Source organism: Lepus europaeus, chromosome 7, assembly GCF_033115175.1.
Source record: "Lepus europaeus isolate LE1 chromosome 7, mLepTim1.pri, whole genome shotgun sequence".
Lineage (NCBI taxonomy): Eukaryota > Metazoa > Chordata > Mammalia > Lagomorpha > Leporidae > Lepus > Lepus europaeus.
Window position 1 is genome coordinate 76,096,377 of NC_084833.1, and position 25,330 is coordinate 76,121,706.

The 25,330-nt window shown below is 41.8% G+C and overlaps 1 long non-coding RNA gene across 4 annotated transcripts in view; it reads right to left on the reverse strand.

Moving 5' to 3' along the window:
- LOC133763333 (uncharacterized) overlaps window positions 1-25,330 on the reverse strand; it is a 49,768-nt gene that overhangs the window by 21,006 nt on the left and 3,432 nt on the right. For all 4 annotated transcript variants that reach the window (XR_009866396.1, XR_009866395.1, XR_009866394.1 and 1 more), the window contains exon 3: window positions 24,165-24,299. This is a non-coding gene — a long non-coding RNA (uncharacterized LOC133763333). The remainder of the gene's footprint in view (window positions 1-24,164; window positions 24,300-25,330) is intronic.

Here is a 25,330-nt window from a genome sequence, read left to right on the forward strand (position 1 = left end):
AATTCAAAAAATTTCCTCAAACCAAAGGGTTATGTCCCAATTCTAAAAGCTGGGTTCAGGGAAAACCAGTGAGTTAATCAACCCAACTGTTTCATTGTTTAGTTATAGTCACACCAGTTCTTTGCTATGTCTTGAGTCAACTGGGCTTGTCTCCTGCTAAAGTGATCCTGCTGCTGGTCCAGAACCTGTCTCAGTTGCCGGGTGCCTTAAGTTGTGCCTTCAAGGTTGAGATCCTCATTTTGTTTATTTATTTATTTATTATTATTTTTTTGACAGGCAGAGTGGACAGTCAGAGAGACAGAGAGAAAGGTCTTCCTTTGCCGTTGGTTCACCCCCCAGTGGCCACTGCGGCAGGTGCACCACACTGATCCAAAGCCAGGAGCCAGGTGCTTCTCCTGGTCTCCCATGCGGCTGCAGGGCCCAAGCACTTGGGCCATCCTCCACTGCACTCCTGGGCCACAGCAGAGAGCTGGCCTGGAAGAGGGGCAACCGGGACAGAATCCGGCGTCCCAACCGGGACTAGAACCCGATGTGCCAGTGCCGCAGGTGGAGGATTAGCTTATTGAGCCGTGGTGCCGGCCAAGATCCTCATTTTGAAAGAAGCTACTTGTTGGGGCTGGCACTGTGCCATAGGGGGTAAAGCCGTTGCCTGCAGTGCCATCATCCCATATGGGCACTGGTTTGAGTTCCGGCTGCTCTGCCTCTGATCCAGCTCTCTGCTATGGCCTGGGAAAGCAGTGGAAGTTGGCCCAAGTCCTGGGTCCTCTGAACTCACATGAGAGACCTGAAAGAAGCTTCAGGCCCCTGGCTTCAGATTGGCACAGTTCCGGCCATTATGGCCATTTGGGAAGTGTACCAATAGATGGAAGACCTCTCTCTCTCTCTCCCTCTCTCTCTCTCTCTCTTCCTCTGCCTTTCAAATCAATCAATCAATATTAAAAAAAAAAAAAACAATGTGTTAAGAGTTGGACTCTAAGTATATAAGTTTGATATCTGGAAAATGAAATGTATCTTGACCTAATTATTTGGTTTATTACAGCAATATCTTCACTACATTAAGATTTAATGTTAGTCTCTTAGTTTTTATAGCATACTGGTATTAAAAATCCATTTGAAGAAGAAGAAAGTTGAGATCCTCAGCACACACGGTACACACACAGTGTGTTCCATAATTATTTCCCAAAGGCATCCAGCTTCAGATAGAAAGCATTGCTGGGTGTAGTGCTGGCAGGCAGATCTCTCCTCTGGCAAGTGCCTCTCTAGGGCTCTTGTCCTTCTTTCATGCTAATAGATTTCAGTGGGTACCATCCAATCCACTGGGGTCCAAAACTCTAGAACCTTAAAGAGAAAAGGCTAAACTCTCCTTTCTTTTTCTCTTCACAGGGCTGCCTCCTTGCACAGCTCCAGGCAGACCATCCACATTATGCTCTTGGAATATGTCCATCCCAACAGACTACAACATGAATTGTGCCCTTTAAGCCTGAGCAACTCAGCACTGACTCATGTACCTAACTCTCAACTCCAGCTTTCTAGATAAGGAGAATGGGAAAGAACAGATATTTCAAGACTAAGCCATGGTATTATTTCCTTCTTCCAAGCAGTCTCTTGTACTTGTGTAATTCACCCAAGTAATTCTTGTGAAATAAAGATCTGCTTCAATAAGGGTTTCTGAAGCTTTCATTTTTGTAAAATAAAATATATTTTCTGCTTCTCCAGGCACCCTATTAACAAATATTAGCTACATTTATTTAGCAGACATGGTATTAGTATTAGATATGCATTATCTCATCTCTCTTGAAGAATTCTAATGAGTGTAGCTAAAAGGTACAGAATTTATAGTACAAGGTAGAATGTGATAAAGTTTACATGAGTGAGGTAAGTGCAAAGTACCAAGGGAGCTCCGAGGAGGGAGAGGTTACTCTTACAAAGAGAAACTATTCAATCAACATTTAACACATAATTATTGTGTGCCCTTTACACCCTGGTCTCAAGAAGCTCACAGGTCATAGAAACATATACTCTTGACAGCGCAGCGCCATTTGATGACCGCAATGAGGCCATTAGAGCAGGCTCCTTAGAAGAGGTGGCACATGAACTACAAGCACGGATGGCTTGAGGGGCTTATGAACAGACCAGGATGGGGATCTCTAAAATCCCAGGGTTACACCTGGATCTCATTACACCAGCCCCATCCTCTGGAAGACAGACAGAAACAAGGACTTGTTAATTTCCCCATTCATTTTTCCTGCGAGGCCCTAATTTTGAAGGCTCTAATGGTAACCAGTCTTTCCCTCTGTGGAACTGGCTTTTCTCCCACTGCAGATTGCACAGCACTTTTCCTTACTTAACTCCATTCAGTCTGTGACCTCCTCTCCAATTTACCAATTCTGATTCACATGCTCCAACTTTCTCCCACAGAGAAGAAACAGCCAACTTTTGGACTTCCAAACCTCCTGGAAAGAGGCCAAGCTTCCATAAAATCAAGAATATTATTGTGCGAATTAAAATGTTCACATGGTATCAACCATGCATTTACTCCAACATTTATTTTGGAAAATATTACATTTGGAAAATGGGACGCATTCCAGAGCATTCTTTTACCTTGAAATATCAGTAGACACAAGGGTATTTTGAGATCATTTCTTGTCCAAAAGTTAGCAAGTGATCTGTTCAATTAGATACATAAAATTGCCTTAAACAACATTAGTTAAGGACTTTGGGGCTAAAAAAATTCCTATAGAGCAGTTGTTGAGAAATTTGGGACAAAGGGCTGCAATTCTAACTCACTGATGCAAAATTTCAAAATGCCTTTAAGTTAAATCCCAGTTGGCTCTTATTTTTCATTTCTCCTGCAATCACTGATGATTAGACCTTGCTCAGTTGCACTTTTTCCAAGATCTTACATTCTTCAAACTCCATCTCTCCAACTGCAAGAGACAAAGAGGTCTGGAGCTCTTTACAGAGCTATACCTAAACCCTAAAGTTCCAGGCACTCAGGGGCCCAAGGAGCCCACATATTTCTTTCGTATTCTCAGGTAGCCTTTTGTACTCTGGTTTTGTAATGATAAAGCCACAAGGAGAGAGGGCTGTGGAGTCAGATGTATCAGGAAGATCTTATTGCTACACTGTTTTCTTCAATGCAGTTAATTTCTAGTGCCTATGATAGATTTATAGCAGCTACAATACTAGTGAGACTAGAAAACCTTGAGAAAAAAAAGACTAGAATGATGAAAAAGTTGCATGCAGTCCTTCTGTGTGTTCTTTCAGGCTTTGACTTTTTTTTTTTAAGATTTATTTTATTTATTTGAAAGGCAGAGTTGCAGGAGGATGGGGGGAGAGAGAGAGAGAGAGAGAGAGAGAGAGAGAGAGATTCCATCCGTGGGTTCACTCTCCAAATGGCCACAATGGCTGGGGCAAGGTCAGGTTGAAGCCAGGAGCCAGGAGCTTCATCAGTGTCTCCATATGGGTGCGAGGGCCCAAGCACTTGGGCCATACTCTGCTATTTTTTTTTCCCAGACATATTAGCAGGGGACTGGACTGGAAATAGAGCAGTCCAGATTTGAACTGGTGCCCACATGTACTTAACCCTTGAGCCACAGTGTTGGCCCCAAGGCTTTGAATTTCTTTTCAAAAAATATTTACTTATTTATTTATTTGAAAGATGAGCAAGAGAGAGAGAGGGAAAGACAGAGAGAAAGATGTCTTACATCTGCTGGTTCACCCCCAAATGGCTACAATGGCCTGGGCTGGGCCAGGCTGAAACCAAGAGCCTGGAACTCCATCTGGGTCTCCCACAAACGTGGCAGGGGAACAACCACTTGGTCAGACTTTGCAATTTGAAGGACTGAAACTCAACACTGACCATAATCCAATCTAGAAGACAGAAGGCCCAGTACATGCAAGTTCATGCACACACATAGAATCAAGTTAAAACGTCATGTTAAAAATAGCAAGTTTAACGATGCATCCTAAGTTCAATTTTTGGGGAAAATGTAAATATACTTACACATAACTGATTGCATATGCTTAGAAAAATGATGAGGAATTCAGAAGAAGTTATAACTGCTGCTATTTTGGGGTGATAGAATTAACAGGGATTTTGGCTGTCTACATTGTAGATAATAATAATTGAACTAAAATATACTAATATTAACATTTTAATAATATTAACATGAATCTTTTTCTAACAAACTAATTGGCTTAGAAGTATCATGCCCTTGTTTACTTGCTATTGTCCTCAAAACATTTTCTGGATATTCTTTATAGACCAACACTTAACTTCACACTGACCGGAACAGCTAATTTACACCCCAACCCAACAGATAACGTTTGTGGGAGGTTCTCAGGTTTAGTATTTTTAGCTTTTTTTTTTTTTTTTCTTAAGATTTATTTTGGTTTGAGGCATGTTTCTGACTCAGCCTCAGGCAGGATTTCTGGTCTTCCAATCTGAGCTGATCTCTCAGCTGGAGCAGGGACAGGAGCCATGGGTCCTTGTCAGCAAGGGAGCAAAGAGGGCAGAGACTCCAAGGAGCCCCAGACAGGTTCTACAAACAGGACTGGCTGTGGGCAGGCCTATGGGGACACAATCACGCTACAATGAAAGTGCCACATAACGATGGTCAGAGCCCTCCCCCAGGGATTGCCTCCTGCTCTGCAATTCGGATGTCTGGTCAGAGGGGCCTCTGTGCAGCCTTGTGCTGAGAGTGAGGGGCTTCCTCAGCCAGAAACACTGTTTGAGCAAGGGGTCTGAGAGTCCTGAGACGCTCATCACAGATGCTGCCCAGGGATGTAAGGAGCTGGGGGTGGGCAGTGGCCTGGATTATCAGTCTGACAGTCGGGGAGAGAGAGAGAGCAGAGCAGAAGGGACATCCAGAGATGGGATGCATGCAGCAAAGGATTCAGGTCCACTCAGATGGTGCCGTGCCCTGGCAAGTTAAGACGCAGAAGAAACCTAATGATGTCAGCAGTGCCAGAAGTTCTCTGCTTGCCTGCAGGGGAAACATCCAAGTAACTACTGCAGGGAGAAGCCATATGAATGTGAGGAGTGGGGGAAGGTCTTCAGGCTGTGCTCACAGCTTCATCAGCATCAGAAAATCCACACGGGAGAGAAGCTGTTTAAATATCTTGAGTGTGGGCTGGCGCTGCGGCTCAATAGGCTAATCCTCTGCCTGTGGCGCTGGCACACCGGGTTCTAGCCCCGGTTGGGGCGCTAGATTCTGTCCCGGTTGCTCCTCTTCCAGGCCAGCTCTCTGCTATGGCCCGGGAGTACAGTGGACGATGGCCAAAGTCCCTGGACCCTGCACCGCATGGGAGACCAGGGGAAGCACCTGGCTCCTGGCTTCGGATCAGCGTGGTGCGCCGGCCGCAGCGCGCTGGCCGCGGCGGCCATTGGAGGGTGAACCAACGGCAAAAGGAAGACCTTTCTCTCTGTCTCTGTCTCTCTCTCTCTCACTGTCCACTCTAAATAAATAAAAAATAAATGTCTTGAATGTGGAAAAGCATTCTGGCTGAGCTCAAAATTTATACAGGTTTGAGGAATGTGGAAAAACCTTTGGTCAGAGCTCAAGCCTCATCTACCATCAGAAGATCCACATAGGAGAGAGACCCTATGGTTGTCCTGAGTGTGGAAAAGCCTTTAGTCAGCAGAGTTGGTCAGACACCAGTGGACTCAAACCTGAGAGAGGCCATACCAGTGCAAGGAGTGTGGGAAGGTCTTTAGCCCAAGCTCAGCTCTAGCTCAGCATCAGAGGATGCATGGGAGGAAAATCTCAAATCCCAAGAAGCTCCAATAGTCCAAGCCCAGTTGCACACCAGAGAATCCACTCTGCAGAGAAGCCATTTAAGTGTAATGAATGTGGGGAAGCTATTAGATGCATCTTTCACCTTAGTTAGCATCAGCTGATCCACACTAGAGAGAAACCTTATAAATGCAACAAGTGTATAAAAGCATTTGGTTGTAGCTCAGGGTTTATTCGCTGTCTGAGAACTTGTACTGGGCAAAAGCTATTTAAGTGCAATGGGTGTAGAAAAGGTTCACATCTTATTCAGGGATCACATCTTTTTCTTTTCAACTTTTGTTTCATAAATATAAATTTCCAAAGTACAACTTTTGAATTAGAGCAGCTTCCCCCCCCCCATAACCTCCCTCCCACCCACAACCATCCCATCTCCCACTCCCTCTCCCATCCCATTCTTCATCATAATTCACTCTCAATTATCTTTATATACCAAAGATCTACTTAGTATATACTAAGTAAAGATTTCAAGTTTGCACCCACACAAACACACAAAGTATAGAGTACTGTTTGAGTAGTAGTTTCACCATTAATTCACAACACATTAAGGGCAGAGATCCTACATGGGGAGTAAGTGTACAGTGACTCCTGTTGTTGATTTAACAATTGACACTCTTATTTATGATGTCAGTAATCACCCGAGGCTCTTGTCATGAGCTGCCAAGGCTATGGAAGCCTCTTGAGTTCACCAACTCTGATCTTATTTAGACAAGGCCATATTCAAAGTGGAAGTTCTCTCCTCCCTTCAGAGAAAGGTACTGCCTTCTTTGATGGCCCGTTCTTTCCTCTGGGATCTCACTCACAGAGATCTTTCATTTAGGTCATTTTTTTTTCCCCACAATGTCTTGGCTTTCCATCAGGGCTCACATCTTATTCAGCATCAGCAAACCCACACTGGAGAGAAACCTTGTGTTTGTAATGACTGGAAAAGCCTTCAGCCTCAGCTCGAGCCTCATTTACCATCACAGAATCTGCAATGCCTGGAAAAGCCTTCAGTATAAGCACACAACTTACAATACACCAAAGGGTTCACACTGGAGAGAGACCCTATAAATGGAATGAATGTGGAAAAAACCGTTAGTCAGAATTCTACCCTTTTCTAAGCAGATCGTTCATGTGGGAGTGAACCCCTTTGAGTGCAGTGAGTGAGCTTCAGCTGGAGCTCCTCTCTTATTAAACACCAGAGAATACACACAAGAGCCCCGTGGTACCAAGAATATGGGAACACCCTGGAAAGTTCCGCATTTGTGAGCCCTAAGAAAGTTAACACTGTAAAGAAACTGCATCAGTGTGATGAATGCAAGAAAATATTCAAGTGGAGCTCACACCTAATTATATATCAGAGAATTCACACTGGGGAGAAGACTTACAAATCCAATGACAGTGGCAAAGCTTTTCATTGGATCCCAAATTCAGCATCTGAAAATTCATGTGGGATAAACCATTTACCTATATAAATGTGAATAAACCTTTAACCTTAACTTACTGTTTTATATAGAATCATGTGTACTGACAATTTAGAATGTTAGGAACAATTCAGAATTGCACTGTTGAGAAAGAGTATCAAACTTCAAAAAAAATTTATTTTATTTACTTGAAAAGGGGAGGGAGAGAAATATCTTTATTGACTTGTCCACTCCTGAAACAGCAGCAATGGTCAGGGCTGGGCCAGGCTTTCAAAGCCAAGAGATTGGAACTCCACCTGGGTCTCCCTCATGGAAGGCAGGGGGCCCAAGCACTTGGGACATCTGCTGCTGCCTTCTCAGGCACACTAGCAGGAAGCTGAGTCAAAAGTGGTGTAGCTGGGACTTGAACTGGCACTCACATGGGATGCCATTGTCACAGGCAGTGGCTTAACTCAGCCACAAAGCCAAACCTTCAAGTTTAGTTTAATAAAGATTCTAGTTTTCATACTTGTGTATACCTTAAACAAGTAGTTCCTTCTGATTCAAATTCCTTTCTTTCTTTTCTCCTGATAAACTCCTATTAATTTTTCCAATACCTAGGTCAACCACTATCTTTCCCCAATTCCTAGTATAAAATTAATAATTTTTACTCTATTCCAGTAGCACTTGCAACATACCTCTTTGAGTTTCATGAGGAGTGTACCTGGGTGGGAAGGTGATGCTGCATGGGAGCGCGAGTATGGTGAGGGGTGTACATACGGGGGGTGATGCATGGCGGTCTGGACTTGAAAGTCAGGTCCTAGATGGGGTAAGAAGTATATTCTCATGGGGTTGAGGTGAGCCCAAGCAAAATAAGAGGTCTCTCTGGATAACAATTTCCTGCTTGACTAGAGTGTTAGGGCCCTGGAGGAGTGAGAACAGTATGTGCCTGGGTGTTGGGGACCAGGTGAGAGATTAGTAAATCAGTAAACTGATTGATAGGAGGTCTCTTATTGTCAGAGAATCACAAATATGGGATAGAAGAAAAGTAGGGTGAAATGATGTTGAATTGGAATGGGAGGCTCTTGGTGCTTTCAATATAGAAATAGATATAGACATAAACATGGATATACATATATTTATATATGTATATACAAATGTATATGTAGTTCTGTCCATTTGAAGGGCTAGAAACATTAATACCCCAGTAGCAAGGGGGGCATACCTTGCATCTTGATATTACTTGTCATTCAAAGAAACCATATTTCTTTGAAGAATTGGTGCATTGTAGTGCTGGGGCAGTGAGATTAAAAATTGAAGCTGGACATCCTGTGTCAAAAAAATAATGTGATGGAGTATTGTGGCTCAGTGGGTTAAGCTGCTCATAGGGATGCCCACAACCCATATCAGAGGGCCTGCGACGGAGTCCCACTTCTGATTCAGTTTCCTGTGAATGTGCATGAGAGATGGCAGAAGATGGTCCAAGTACCTGTGTCCTGGCCATACATATGGGAGACCCAGACTGAGTTCCAGGCTCCTGACTACAGCCTGGCCCAGACTCGGCTGCTGTAGGCATTTAAGGAGTGAACCAGAGGATGAAAGATCTCTCCTTCTTTCTTCCCTCCCCTCTCTGTCTCTCTCTCTCCACTCTTTCTGTCACTCTGCCTTTCAAATGAATAAATTTTTTTTAAATCACTGTTTCTTAAAAATAAAAATTAAAGGCAAGTGTCGCGGCTCAATAGGCTAATCCTCCACCTGCGGTGCCGGCACACCGGGTTCTAGTCCCGGTTGGGGCGCCGGATTCTGTCCCGGTTGCCCCTCTTCCAGGCCAGCTCTCTGCTATGGCCTGGGAGTGCAGTGGAGGATGGCCCAAGTGCTTGGGCCCTGCACCCCATGGGAGACCAGGAAAGCACCTGGTTCCTGGCTTTGGATCAGTGCAGTGAGCTGGCCATAGTGCACCGGCCGCAGTGGCCATCGGAGGGTGAACCAACGGCAAAAGGAAGACCTTTCTCTCTGTCTCTCTCTCACACTGTCCACTCTACCTGTCAAAAAAATAAATAAATAAAAAATAAAAATGAAAAATGAAAAAATTTCAAAATTCAAAATAGGTGTTTAAAAAAGAAAGAACAAGAGGACATGTCTACAGAACATGGGAGCCAGCTTGAGGTAGCTTCCAGTGGCCAGAGTGGGACAATTTAAGCATCCACATGAGTAATGAGGTGTGGCATTTAGCTAGCAGTTAAGATACCCATATCACTCATTTAAATACTTAGGTTTGATCATCCCCGGCTCTGCCTCCTAACTCCAGCTTCCTGCTAATGCTGGGAGGTACTGGTGATGACGCAAGAAATTGATTCTTGCCACCCAGGTGGGAGATGTGGATTGAATTCCTAGCTTCAGGCTTCAGTTCTTGGCTGTTGTGGGCATTTGGAGAGGGAATCGGTAGATGGGAGCTCTCTTTCTTTTTCTCTGATCCTCTCTGTCTCTCTCAAATAAATAAATAAATAAATTTTATAAATCAGTAATTATAGCATGGAGTACGAATCCATGTGTATATACAAAGTAAATGAGTTGAAAATTTGATGAACAGGATATTTACAAAATCTTAAATGTTATTCTCCATTAAAATATATTAATTGCAGAGAGAAGCCTGCCAGACACCATCTTAATCAACTGACCAAATTATAACCAGTAATGAGACAAATCAAAATTGTGAGGTTTCTGGGACGGCGCCGCGGCTCACTAGGCTAATCCTCTGCCTTGCGGCGCCAGCACACCGGGTTCTAGTCCCGGTCAGGGCACCGATCCTGTCCCAGTTGCCCCTCTTCCAGGCCAGCTCTCTGCTGTGGCCAGGGAGTGCAGTGGAGGATGGCCCAAGTCCTTGGGCCCTGCACCCTATGGGAGACCAGGAGAAGCACCTGGCTCCTGCCATCGGATCAGCGTGGTGCACCGGCCGCAGCGCGCCAACCGCGGCGGCCATTGGAGGGAGAACCAACGGCAAAAGGAAGACCTTTCTCTCTGTCTCTCTCTCACTGTCCACTCTGCCTGTCAAAAAAATAAAATAAATAAATAAATAAAATAAAAAAAAATAAAATAAAAAACAAAATTGTGAGGTTTCTGATCAGATACAATGAAAATAGCATGGCATAAATTCTATGTTTGTTTTCAGAGATACATACAAGACTCTAACTGTGAAGAAACTTTAGGCAACCAATTTGAGGGTCATTCTAAAATATGGCCCGTAGTTTTCAAATGTCAAGCTCATGAAAAGCAAGGAAAGACTGGGGAACTATTTTCAGAGTGAAGGAGACTAAAGAGACATGACATAAATACAACACATGCTTCTCTGTTCACCTTTGACCTTAGAGGACATAGAAGGAACAATTCACAGAACTTTAATGGGGTCTGAGGAGTACAGAACAATGAAGTGGTGATGTCCAATTCCCTGAGTCTTGTGGTATTAATAATGGAATGCCCTGTTTGTAGGAAGTACTGACGTATTTGAGAGTAATAGGGCATCATACCAACAACTAACATTTAAATGGTTCAGAAAAAAATTACTTATACTCCTCTTGCACCTTTTCTATAACTTTGAGATTTCAAAATAAAAGCAAAAAAGAAAATTCCTAGACAGTTTCCAGGGCATCCACTGGATTAAAAGGCTTCCCAACTGATTCCAATTGTCATGCTTGGACACTACTGAGTTTTAAACAATGTGATTGCATTCTTACTAATTAACTTGGCTTTTCCTGTTTTATATGAACTTCATCATCATATGAGGATGTCTACCCTCAACTTGAAATCCACTGGATCAGAATATTCAGAGGTAAACATGCACATTTTCATTTGTAATAAGTAGCTCTTAGGGTTTGGGAAGTTTGGGAAATACTGAAATCCACCATAAAGGTGACTAGATCCTTTGTGCAAGGATTGCAAGCAGGATGTGGCAGATTAGAATCAAAATAGTAGATTATATTTGTGCACCGAGGAATGCTAGATACCCACAGCAGTCAGAGGATATGCAGGGAGTTCTGACAACGTCTTCTGCATTTTCCTGGTTCCTGATGGGAGGTTTCCATCTCAGGCACTGGGTCCGAGCCCAGCAGGGTTTCGCAGAGGAGGCTGGTGAAGCTAATTACACTTGAGCCTGCTGTGAGTGTTGTACATACTGCCTGACCTGACTGCCAGTCCTGTTGGTCCAGGCTTGTATTCTCTGCTTAGGCTCTGAAGATGCAGATCACTCTGGAAACTAGCTAATGCTGATTTTCCCCTCTTGTCCTTGGCAGTTCTATGGAACACAAACTGAGATTTACAACTGACCACTTTAAAGTGTGATCAGCAAATTTCACTGTTTATGCAGAAATTTTCTTAAATTACTAAAACCCTTGAAGTCTCAGTTTTTATTAATCCATGACATCATCTGTTGTAAGGACTAGGGATAAATGTTAATAACATATTTAAACACGTATAACAATATCTAATTGACTAAAATGATAACTATTGATGATATTGTCATCAACAATTCTCCAGTTGCCAACACTTGATACCTTTTTCCATTGGTGTTTGTCTTCAAAACTCCTTCTAAATTATCATCTTGCATTAGGAATGCTGCTCAACTTCTAGTCATAATAACCAGTAAAGACATAGACCATCTAAGTAAGATCACTCTCAAATTTATTTATATTTTACCAAATAAGTATCAATGCCTGCCTTCTGTGATTGTGGCAGGACTTGGATTTTGTCTTTATGTGGGATGGGAAGAAGACATCTGAAAGGCAGGTTCAAAGGAACCATAGTCTAATGGAAATGATAGATGGTAGATATTAGTAAGTACAGGCTCCGAGATGTCTGGAATTACCCTCCATTCTCGTTGGTGTGTGTGCAACTTTCTTTCTTTCTTTTTAAAAGATCTATTCATTTACTGAAAGTCACAGTTACACACAGAGAGAGAAGGAGAAGCAGAGAGAGAGAGAGAGGTCTTCCATCCGCTGGTTCACTCCCCAGATGGCCGCAATGGCCGGAGCTGTGCTGATCTGAAGCCATGAGCCAGGAGCTCCCTCCGTGTCTCCCATGTGGGTTCAGGGGCCCAAGGACTTGGGCCATCTTCCATGGCTCTGTCAGGCCATAGCAGAGAGCTGGATCAGAAGAGGAGAAGCCAGGACTCGAACGGGCATCCATATGGGATGCCGGCACTGCAGGCTGTAGCTTCACCCGCAATGCCACAGCGCTGGCCCCATGTGAGACTTTCATACTGCTTTACTAAGTATAGCATTTTGGTGGGAAATTCCCAAAGGAGGTAAAACAGCTCCTCATTTCTGTGAAGAGTTCCTCTTTGCCACCCTGGCTGATTGCCTCCCTGAAGTGGGTGTAGGACAGGGAAAGATGACATGGAAGCAAAGATGGGGATGACATTGGGGTCAGAGATGCTGAGGCATGAAAGAAGGAAAATGGGTATAATTGAAGTAGGCAGTAGAGGAATGTTTGCTGGTGAGACCAGGCAGAGTAGCTGAGGGTCCAGGTATTGGAGTAAAAATGATTAGATTCATACTTTGGCTCATTCACTTTTTATATCTGTGATCCTGGACAATCACCTTGATTATGAGTGCCTGTATTTTCCTCATTACTAAAATGAGAATAATAAATATATCATTGTTATAGGGTTGTTGTAGAAAGCAGATGAGATAATAGAAACAGAAGAGATCCTGGAGCATGGGAAATGCTAAATAAATAGCTGCTCACCATATTTTGGTAGAAGTCCAGGACAATGCTTGTTGCTTTGGGCATAGTTAGCCAGGTAAGACAGCCCTCTGAAGGGCTCATGTGATCCACCTGAGGGACACAGTATCTCACAGTATCTCTCCCATGGCTCTTTGCCTTCCCTCTGCCCCCAAGAGAGCAAGACCATCATTTGTCTCACCTGTTTCCCTACCCACAGTAGCTAGAATATTGTCACTTACATGGCAGACACCCAGGAGATATTTGTGAAACTAATTAAGAATGGATGCATATCTGAAATGTGCTTAATCCTTTATTTATTTATCAGGAAAACTCACACTATTTCTTCAAGATTTAATTCAAATTTCAGAACTCAGAGAAAATGTCTCAGCCTTTATATATATATATATATATATATATATATATATATATATATATATCTTATGTTACATTTTATTTTAATTTCCATATTTGTCTCCCCCTTTAGATAAATGAGATCACAAGGAGGCAGACTGATTGTTTTCATTGTTTGTAGAAGAGTGTATAGCAAAGGGACTGAACCTACAAGTTTGTCTCCACTTTGGGAGGCCTTGGGGGATGAATTACTGAGACACTAAAGCTATAGCCTCTCAGGAGTTGATCAGTAAGTTTCCTAAGATTTGGAATTTGGGAACTGTGGCAAGCTTTTTAAATCCTTCTAAAGAAGGACCTTTGTTGACTAAAAGGTCAAAGAGAACTGCTGCCAGGAGAGGGGTGGCCCTGGAGACCACCTAGGTTGTCACTTAGCTGAAGGTACCAAATGGCCTTTGAGAAAGTGTTGAAAATAGCACTTTTATATTTTTATGGTAAAAATGTGGACTGGCCCTGGTGTTACTGGATGAAGGGCTGACACATGAGCCACTTCAGGTCCAGCAGCAAAGGACTGATGGTGGGGCCTGAAGGACTATGGTTGTAAGTGATGGCAGGAACTGAGCATTAAATGCTACAGGCTGGAAGATCCAGCAAAAGACATTAACTGTTGATCATGGCATTGAGAGAATGAAGTCTATTCTGAAGTCACCTTCCGTCAAGTACCATGCTGGTTGGTGCAGTGAACTGGAGCAGCAGCAACATCTAAGTGTGGAGCTTCTACAGGGCCAGGCTGACTTCGAAAGGCCAGCTTTCAAAAGCAGAATCAGGGAATAGCAGTGGATGCTTAGATACCAGGCTTATCTCAGCTCCAAGGGGAATCAAACGGACCTCCTATTTGGACAGTATATACCTTCCAGGGTTCTCAGAAGATCTATAAAAAGCGACAGGGAACCTAAGAAAGTGACACCAGATTCCCTACTAATCCACCATGAGGAGAGTCAAGTCATTTTCATTTAATTAGGAGAATTGAATACATGATCATAATTCTAGCTTGAGTGTTGAGGAGTAGTTAACACTAACCACACTTCAGTGGATCTGTTTTGATTTATATGGTACTGCTTTGGAAAATTGATGGCATTCAGTACAGCATTACTAGCAAATACGTAAGGATAGTTTGACTATAAGGTGATCAATATGATTTCCACAAATCTGATTGGGGGCCTATTTAAGACCTTATTTTATATTCCGCAAACCTTATGTGAAACTGGCTAGCAAGATGAAAACTGGGCCAGCGTCATAGAGTAGTGGGTAAAGCTGCTCCCTGCGATGCTGGCATGCTATATGTGTGCTGGTAAGTCCCGGCTGCTACACTTTCGAGCTGGCTCCCTGCTAATGGCCTGGGAAAAGCAGTGGAGGATGGCCCAAGTCTTTGGGCCCCTACACCCCTGTGGGAGACCTGGAAGAAGCTCCTGTCTCCTGGCTTCGGTCTGGCCCAGCATGGGCCGTTGCAAACATTTGGGAAGTAAACCAACAGGTAGAAGATTTCTCTTTCCATCTATCCCCTCCCCCATCCCCTGCATTTTGTACTCTGCCTTTCAAATAAATAAAATAAATCTTGAAAAAATATGAAAACTATATTTTATAGTACATTCCAAATATATACTCTCCTTCTACCTGAACCCCACCAGACAGTGATTAATGATGAAGTCAGGTTTATCTTGTAAAGTCCAAATTGCTGTGGCTTAAACTTTCATCTCATCTGATGACAGGAAGTCGCATATTTTATGAGGTTCCTCTCCCCAAGTAGGTCATTGCATCTCCCAATTACTCACTTGTTCCACAAGTTCATTCTGCCCTAGCCATCCCTGTAGTCCCAGCTTGCTCACCATAGCTCTACTACTGTCACCCATCATCTCTTGCAGCCTCAGGATTGATGCCACTAGAGCTATGCTTGCCTCAGGAAGACAGGGAAGCCTTCTTCCCTTTCCTAGATTGTGGCAAAGGTGGATACAGATTTTTCTTTTAATTTCCCACAGCATAATGAAGACAAGAGTATAATATTTATCAAGGAGTGGGTATTTAGCCTAGTGGTTAAGATGTCTGCTTCCTTCAGTGGGATACCTGGGTTTGATTTCTGGCTCTGGCTCTTGGCTCCAGCTTCAGGATAATACAGACCCTGGAAGGCAGTGGTGATGCTCAAATAATTGGATTCCTGTCACACACATGGGAGAACTGAGTTCCTGGCTCCTGGCTTTGGTCTGGTCCAGTCTGACGTTGCAGGCATTTGGAGAATGAACTAGCAGATGGGAGTGTTCTCTCTTCACACACAACTTTTAAATAAAAAAATAATTTTAAAAATATTTAGCAAAATTTACAAAATATTTAGGGATTTGAGAAAGGAATTATAAAACCAAGAAACTTAAAAAATGATTGCTAATTGTGAATACTGAGTCCACAAGTCAAAACAGAGGCTATCTTGAGATCTTGCAGGGTATCTCGCTGCCTAGTCTCCAAGCTTGAGCTATCTGGCAGGGTCTGCTTATCTTCATCCTTTGGGGGTGACCTCCAGCGAGTTTACTCCTCTCAAAGTCCAGGCCCCAGTCTCTAGAAGCCTTAGGAGAGGCTACATTTCTCCCTCCAATCTCTCTAGTCTTAGGCCTACTTCCCCACCCTCATTTCCTGTCCATTCTCTCTGGGGGAAAGTCTAGTCCTCTCCCATTCATGGGGTCAAGCCTGTCCCTGTGGTTTCTGTGAGGTCATCACATTAAAAGCAAAATATCCAATAGGGTATATTCTCCAAAGTTTGGGTTTTAGTGTTTCTATGTGATATAATAACAGGCCAATCTTTCTGCACTAAGCTTAACCCAGTTCCATTTCTTTTTCCAGCATTTTTTTCCAGCACAAACTCAAAACCAGAACTGTAGTTTCCCTGCAGTGCTAAAGTCTTCACTCCTAATCTCCCGTGAGAAGCTGTTTAAACAGGAAGCACAAGCATCACTACTAAAATAAACAAAACCATGCAGGCTGGAGTAGTCTACACCCACACTTTAAAGGAAACATCTTTTGAAAGGCATAGAAAACTGCAGAAATGTGGCTCCACCCATGATAAAGATAATTTTTAATATTATATTTTGAAAATTTATTTACTTGTTTGAAAGGCAGAACGTCACAGGGAGAAGGAAAGGAAGAGGCAGAAGGAGAGGGAGAGATATGTCATCCACTGGTTCTCTCCCCAAATGGCTGCAGCAACTGGGGCTGGGCCAGGCTGAAGCCAGGAGCCAGGAGCTCCACCCTGGTCTCCCACATGAGTGGCAGGGACTCAAGCCCTTGGGCCATCATTCTCTGCCTTCCCTGGTACATTAGCAAAGTAGCCAGAACTCGACAGCAACACAAGCAGTAGCTTAACCTGCTGACCACAATGTGGGCTTCCAATATTTAATATTATTATGCAAAAGAAGTTTATTTCTCTGGAGACAGAGATGTCAACCTCTCATTCTAAAAAAGGGTTAGGTTCCTTATAAACATATCTAACCTGATCCATTTATCCAAACCGAAGACAAATCTGTTTCAAGATGAATGAAAGAGTTATAACATTGAAATAAAGAATTCTTTCAAAGAAATAAGAAAAATGAAGGAAAGAATTACAACATTCAAGCTACCATTCTTAGCGAGTCTTCAAAAGTCTCAGATCCATATTTAGTCAGGGCTCTAGATTTAGGTACTACGGGACTGTCTGCCTCCAGCGGTCTCTGCTTATCTTGAAGATAACTCCCCAAAGAGGACTCCAGCCCTAAGATGAGTGCAGAAAGGAAATTGCTGCCTCCTCCCAGGGGACAAAGCTTTTTCCTGCCACACAAATATGGAACTAATTTTGATTTTTTTTTTCTTGAACTGTAGATACCTTGCTTGTCAATGATAATTCAAAAAGAATTTTATAAAGTCTAAAGAATTAGAATTAGCCAAATTGTGAAATCGAGATTCTTTAGGGATTCAATTTCTGTACTCAGAGGTTATATAGAATTAAGTGAATTTGGAAGTGTGGATTTTAGTCAGCTTTGGTTGTGGAGACTGTCAACTCAGATAAATTGAAACAAAAAGTGGATTTTCTCAATACATTTCTGAATAGACTTCAAAATCTTGTAATTAACAACAGCTGGTAAGCACTCACATGTCTATTTCCATTTATATTGGCCACTAGCCAAACAATAGATTTTTGCCGATCATAAACTTAAAATCACCAATGGGGAGTGCCATTTTAAATTTAAAACCACAGTGGATATACAGTATCCAGATAGGGAGGTATAGAGAAGGTTTTCTTTTCTTTTCTTGCTTGCAATTCCATTCATTCAAGTACTTATTGCTGCTATGTAGTAGGTATTGTGCTAGGTATTGAAGTTGACAGTAACATGAACCAGCAGACCTACCATGTCCACACCACCTAGCTGGGGTTGGAGCAGAGTGGGATGGCAGGAACACTGTGAACTAAAATATTAAAATAAAAACTTACTCTAAGTTCATAACAGGGATGTGGACAATGGATTGTGGAAGCACAAAAAGAGCAACTAATTCTCTCCAAAAAGCTTCACAGAGAAGTTGCTGTTAAGTCAGGTCTTAAAAAGTGAATGGAAAGTCATCCAAAGAAGGGAGGGTAATTAAATATTTGCTTGATGTTTGCCTTCTTCGTAGACACTGTGGCTTCCAACTGCACATGGACTGGGTCTTGCTAGATGTAATATTCCTGGTACCCAGCCCAACGCTTGGATTATATCACTAATTTTACTCTAAGGTATCTGTTGATCAACTGGCTGAACAGTATTTCAGACTGAGAGTCCCATAAGGTGTTGGGGCATAGCAGGCAATGCTGTTGCTTGTGATGCTGGAATCCCATGTTGGAGTACGAGTTCAAATCCTGGCTGCTTTGCTTCCAATCCAGCTTCCTGCTAATGCACCTGGGAAAGTAGTAGATGATGGCCCAAATACTTGGGTCCCTGGCACCCAGGAGAAGACTCAGATGGAGTTTCTGACTCCTGTCTTTGGCCTGAGACAGCCCTAGCTGCTACTAGGCATTTGGGAAGTGCTTCAGTGGATGGATGAAATCTCTCTTCTCTATGTCTCTGTCTCTCTCTCTCTCTGCTTTCTCTCAATCTCTCTCTCTCTCTCCCTTAATTGCTATCTCTTTTCTCTCTATGTATCATTCTATCTTTTGAATAAATAAATATTTAAAATATGTACATTAAAAATAAACAACACAATGATTTTTCTAGATTGTGGCTTGTTTCAGCACCATTGGCTCCTGGAAATGAGAGAGGCACTGGAGAAGAGGTCAGAAGAGGTTATTAACTAGCCACATGACTATATCATTCTTAGTTTTCTTACTTTTAAAATAGACTTGGAAGGGTATATTATTGTAAGGAAAAAAAAAGCAGAAGAGAATTTAGTAATGTCTTTATTTTTAAATGCAAAATTAATATATGCATTCCAGATTTATGGTGGTACACTGTCTGCATACTGATCATCTCCTCACCAAAACTGTAGCACAGACAAAAAGTAGATTAATAAATATATTCAAAACCAGGAAAGGAATGCCCTTTGCATCAGGAGCCAGAGCACTGAGCTATGGCTCTCCCTGCCTCAAAGCTGCTACTCTTGGTCTTGTGCCGCCCTGATTCTTTCTAATCTGCTAAAGAGAGAAACTGAAAAGAAAGCTAAGAGGTATGGAGGTTACAAATTTTTTTACCATCGATCTAATGTAGGCATTTAGAAAAATGTTTTCTTGGGCCGGCGCCATGGCTTACTTAGTTAATCATCCGCCTGCAGCGCCAGCGTCCCATATGGGCGCCAGGTTCTAGTGTCGGTTGCTCCTCTTCCAGTCCAGCTCTCTGGGAAGGCAGAGGAGGATGGCCCAGGTGCTTGGACCCTGCACCAGGAGGAAGCACCTGGCTCCTGGCTTTGGACCAGCACAGCCTGCTGCCTGTAGCGGCCATTTGGGGGGTAAACCAATGGAAGGAAGACCTTTCTCTCTGTCTCTCTCTCTCACTGCCTAACTCTATCTGTCAAAAAAAAAAAAATGTTTTCTTGCCCTGGATCTTTTTGGAAATTTAGTGAATTTTCTCTTCGTATAACAATAACTTTAAATACATAAAGCAAACTACAGAAGACTACAAAAGAAATCAATTATGTTGAAATGGAGTTATCAAAATATTAAAACTTTGTGATAAATATCATCAATAAATTAAATATCAAGGTCTTAGTTTGTTTACTATCCTTTTTGAGATAACTTCCATAATTATAATATGAAACTACCTATGATTTTTATTGGTGGTAATGTCACAGACACTGACAATAATACTCTGTTTTGTTGCCTATATACAAATGGTAGAAAATATTACATTTAGTTAGGGTTTGGTAAAAATAAACATGTAATTGTTCACGTTCACAGACTCCATTAATTCTAGACACAGACTCCCAGGTTAAAAAGCTTTTATCTAAGCCCTAGCACTGTGGCGTAGTGGGTTAAAACACTGGCTGCACTGCCGGCATCCCATATAGGCACCGGTTTGAGTACGGGCTGAGCTACTTCTGACCTAGCTCCCTGCTAATGCAGCAGGAAAGCAGTGGGAGATGGCCCAAGTCCTCGGGACCCTCCACCCCCGTGAGATACCCGGATGAAGCTCTTGGCTCCTGATTTCAGCCTGGCCCAGCTCTGGCCAATGTGGCCTTTTGGGGAATTAACCAGCAGATAGAAGATATTTCTCTCTCTCTCTCTCTCTCTCTCCCTCTCCCTCTCTCTACCTCTCTGTGTTTCAACCAAATAAATATAAAAAGCCCCTCTAATCTAGCAGAATTTCTAGATTTCCCAAGAACAAAGGAAATGCAATATTTTAATATTTTAGAACTGAAAGAGAAGTGATACTTCAGATTAAAAGAGTTCACTATGAGGTGAATGCTTGGTGTAGCAGTTAAAATGCCACTTGGAATGCCTGAATTCCGTATCAGAGTGCCTGGGTTTGGGTCCTGGCTCTGCTTCTGATTCCAGTTTCCTGATAATGGGTACCCTGGGAAGTAGAGATAATAGCTCAGGTACTTAGTCACCCACTCAGTCACCCACTTGGAGAGCCAGATGGAGTTCCTGTCTCCTAGCTTTGGCCTATCCCATCCCTGGATGGAGGAATTTGTGGAATGAACTGGTAGATGGAAGATTTCTCTCTCTTTTTCTTTCTCTCTTAAATTAAAAAAGATTTTATTAAATGCTAGCATAACAATACTACTATAGTTTGGATATGGTTTTGCCCTAAACTCTCACAGATGTTTAAACCTCAAAATCATAAGCTAATGGTACTAAGAGGGTAGAAATGTGATCCAATTATGGTGTTTAGAAGATAGGCATATTGGCCGGTGCCGCAGCTCAGTAGGCTAATCCTCCGCCTGCGGTACCGGTGCTCTGGGTTCTAGTCCTGGTTGGGGCACCGGTTCTGTCCCGGTTGCTCCTCTTTCAGTACAGCTCTCTGCTGTGGCCCAGGAAGGCAGTGGAGGATGGCCCAAGTCCTTGGGCCCTGCACCTTGCACCTGCATGGGAGACCAGGAGGAAGCACCTGGCTCCTGGCTTTGGATTGGCGCAGCGCGCCGGCCATAGTGGCCTTTTTGGGGGTGAACCAACGGAAGGAAGAGCTTTCTCCCTGTCTCTCTCTCACTAACTCTGCCTGTCAAAAAAAAAAAAAAAAAAAAAAAAAAAGATGGGCATATCAGGAGACCCTTAGCTCTTTGGGGGTACACCCTTAGAAAGCAATTCTCATGAGCCCTTGTGCTGGGCCCAGCCACTCTATTTCTTGGCTTACCATGTGATTCTTTTTCTGCATGAGTTCCATCACCACCATCCACTGCCCAGTGGGGCTGTCTAATCTTGGACTTCAACCTCCAAACCTGTGACCTAAATAAACCCTTTCTTTTTATAAAGTTAGCTCCCTTATGTGTTTCACTGCATTAATGAAAAGCTAATACAGGTATGAAAATGAAATAAATAAATATGACTAGAAATACATCGTAAAACATAAGAGATAAAAAGAAAATCCTAGAGATTATCAGAATAAAAAGATACAATAAGCCATGAAGGAAGAAGAATCAATAACATTGGATGTCTATCAACAAAAGAAAATGACAGATATGCTTAAATGCAAAGGAAATTTTATTTTGAATTTATAATTCTACACGTAACCAATTATCATTTGTTTGAGGTAGAGTTAGGGTAAAATAATAGAATTTTCAGATATTAAGGATTTGGAATGATTAGCATTCATGGCCTAAAAATAAACTCTAACAAGAAAAAAATTAAGCCAAAAAGAAGGGTTAGAATGAAATATAATGAATACTAGTTGGAAAAAATTAAAGTAATATATAAAGTAAAAAGTGAGGGATGGGTACTGTGCCACAGCAAGTTAAGTCACTGCTTGGGATGTCTGCATCCCATACTGTAGTGCCTCAATCAAGTTTCACCTTTGCTTCTGATCCAGCTTCTCGAAGATGTGCATCCTTGAAGGCAGCAGGTACTCACCTGGGAGACCCAGATGGAGTTCTTGGCTCCTGGCTTAAGCCTAGCCCAGTCCCAGCCATTGTGGGTCTTTGGGGAGTAAACCAGCAAATGGAAGACCTATCTCTCTCTCTCTCTCTCTCTCTCTCTCTCTCTCTTGGCTCCTGGCTTAAGCCTAGCCCAGTCCCAGCCATTGTGGGTCTTTGGGGAGTAAACCAGCAAATGGAAGACCTCTCTCTCTCTCTCTCTCTCTCGGTTACTCTGCCCTTCAAATAAATAAAAATAAACAAACTTTTAAAAAGTAAAAGGTGAAAGAGCTCTGCTTTATCTTTTATTTATTTTGTATTCTCCTATACATTTTCAATGACTGTGCAAACATGTACACAAATATATATATATATATATATATACAGATATCTTTTGTTGTTAAAACAACGAGCTCATTCTATTTCTCATTCAATGGAGTATCATGAATTTCCTTCAGTATTGACACATGCAGAACTACCTTACTCTTTTGACTATTTTCATTTCATAATACAGATGTACAATAATTTATATATCACCATTTACATGGGCAGATAGATTGTCTTAAATTTCTTAGTGCTTAAAAATGATGCATTTCTTTTAAAAGATTATGCTGATAACCTACTATGAGCTCCATCTGTCACATACAGAAATACAAGAAATGGTCCCTGCTGTCAAAGTACTTGTAGTTGTTTTACACAGTTTCAAAAAATATTGCTATAAAAAACAGTAGTAGAACCTTCACAAAGAAAAATAAAACACTGGTACTGCATGCCATGTACAGATTTTCCAAGGAATTATGAAAGTTTCATTAAGAAAGGACACAGGAGGGTCTAGATAAGAAGTCTGAGAATATTGCTACATCCCACGATAAGCAATTGCTTCAGAGTTACAATAAAGTCAACAAATAAGACATTGTAGCTATGTTTGGCAGAGGCTTCAGATAAGGGAAGAAGGGGGCCCTGTGCTTGGGAGCAAATGACACAATTTAAGTTGATGAAAGGCAGAGTACTAAGTGATTGACTTTTTTATAGTCTGAAAAAAATAATAATTTATTATAAAAAATAAAATTTAGGATAACTGAAACCCAAAGTGGATGAAAGACAATAAGAATTTATCTGTTTTCCATGAATTCAATCACCCAGTCCCAAATAAATCACATCCATCACATATCCTAGAACTCTAACAACTGGCAGAGATGGAAGAATTGTGGGGCTTATGGATAGTTTTTGGGCTCATGGAGAGCTTGGGAAGATGAGAAGCTTGTAAGTTTCTGACTTCAGCCAGACTAACATGGTCCCAATATTATTAAAAGGCCATTTCTAGAACCGATAGATTTGGAACCATAAGCCAAAAGTTCTTTATGGAGTTAGCCATTCATTCCCTTGAAATGTATGTCAGGTGCTGAGGGAATATATAATGATGATAAATGATGCAAGAAACAAAGAGCTTTAAGAGGAGAGTTAAGGAAGTAAAAATAAAAATAAGGAAATGATTGTGAAATCATAAGTGATAAGTTTTCCTTTCTTTTTAAAAAAATTATTTGCTTATTTGAAAGGCAGAATGACAGAGAGAGAAATCTTCCATGTGCTGATTCACTTTCCAAGTGCCTACACCAGACAAGGCTGGGACAGGCCCAAACCAGGAGACCAGAACTCCATGTCGGTGTCTCACATAGGGGCAGGAATTCAGTCACTTTAGCTATTAATAGCTGTATCCCAGGTGCAATAGCAGGAAGCTGGATCAGAAGCACAGAGTAGGCAGGACTTGAACCAGGCACTCTGATATGGGATGTGGGTGTCCCAACTGGGGGCTTAAGCCACTGTGCCACAATGCCTGCCCCTGTTGCTTTCTTTTTAAGGAGGTAAGTACAGTGCTTTAAATTTCTCTTCTACAAAGTCTTTATTTATTCATTACAAAGTAAATATGTTCTATATGCAAGGCACTGTACTACATGGTACAGAGGAGAAAAATGATATATCAGAAATAGATCTTGCCTTCAAGGAACTTAGTATGAAAGGAAGGTTTATTAAAAATACATAAGTATGTGATGACCAGCTTACATTAGTTCATTCATTTATTTATTTTTAAAGATCTATTTACTTATCTAAAAAGAGAGAGAGAGAGAGTGAGCGAGCTTTCATCTGCTGGTTCATGCCCCAGATGGCTGCAAAGGGAGCTGGATCAGAAGTGGAGCAGCAGGGACTTGAACTTGTGCCCACATTTGATGCCAGCACCACAGGTGGTAGCTTTACCATTACACCACAACCCTGGCCCCACATTAATTCATTTATACAAAAGAAAGTTATGCATCCACAAGGGTGAAAGAGAATCAGTTATGACATTACCTAGTTGTTAACATGATCTTACCTGGAGGTTGGTGTTTGTGGTGGAAGTGATGCCAAATGCTTAATGAACCTCATTTCATCTATAGTTTTTGTTCACATAGGAAGACTATATTTCCCATCCTCTCTTAAAGTTAGGTCGTGCACATGTGAGTAGGGTCTGAAAATAGAAAGTAAGGAAATGTAATAATGTTAACCAGTTAGAGATCTAACCTTAAAAGTAAAAGCAATCATTACCAATATCTACTAAAATTGATAAACATGTGCTCATTGCCTAAAACCTCCACTTTCAGTTATATGACCAAGAGATACAAAAGCATATGCCTATAAAAAGACAAGTAAAATAATATTCATTTTTGGTTTATTTATAATAGCATTAAATTTGCAATAATCAAAATGTCCTAGAAGGACATATTCATATAATCGAATATAACACAGCAAAGAAATGAACTAAATCTATAACATATTAACATGCACACATGTTGAGTGAAGGAAGCCAGATAATAATGTTGAATGTATTCATGCATTAAACTAAATTTCAGGAAGAGGTAGAATGAAGGTATGTTGCTAGAAGTCATACTGGTAATTGTCTCTGTCTGTGTGTGTATTAATTGGGAATGGGACAAGAAAATTGTGGACTGGTGGAAATACTCCTTTTCTTAATCTGGATAATTCTTTCAAGAGTGAAGCAAAGTCAAGGAGTGGGCATTGTGGTATGGCAGGTTAAGCCACCATTTGAGACACCTGCATGCCATATCAGAGTGTCTGGGACATAGTTTCATCTCCATTTCCAAAACAGTTTCAATGTACATCATGGGAGACAGCAGAATGATGGCTCAAGTACTTGTGTTCCTGACACCCACGTGGTAGACCCAGATGGAGTTCCTAGCTCCTGGCTTTGGCTTGGTCTAGTCCTGGCTGTTGAGGGCATTTGGGGAGTGAATCAACAGATGAAAGATTCTTTCTCTCTCTTTCAAATAAATATAAATAAACTTAAAGAGTCAAGCAAATTTTAAAAATCATCAAAGCTGTTCATGCTACTATGCACAACAACCAACAATTATGCACACACACATACACACACACAAAGGGATAACAACAACAAAATACAACACTTGAAGGTCCAATAAAGATGGAGGCAGCTGTATAACTGAATCACTACTTGGAAGAATGCCTTGAAAAACTAGTCAA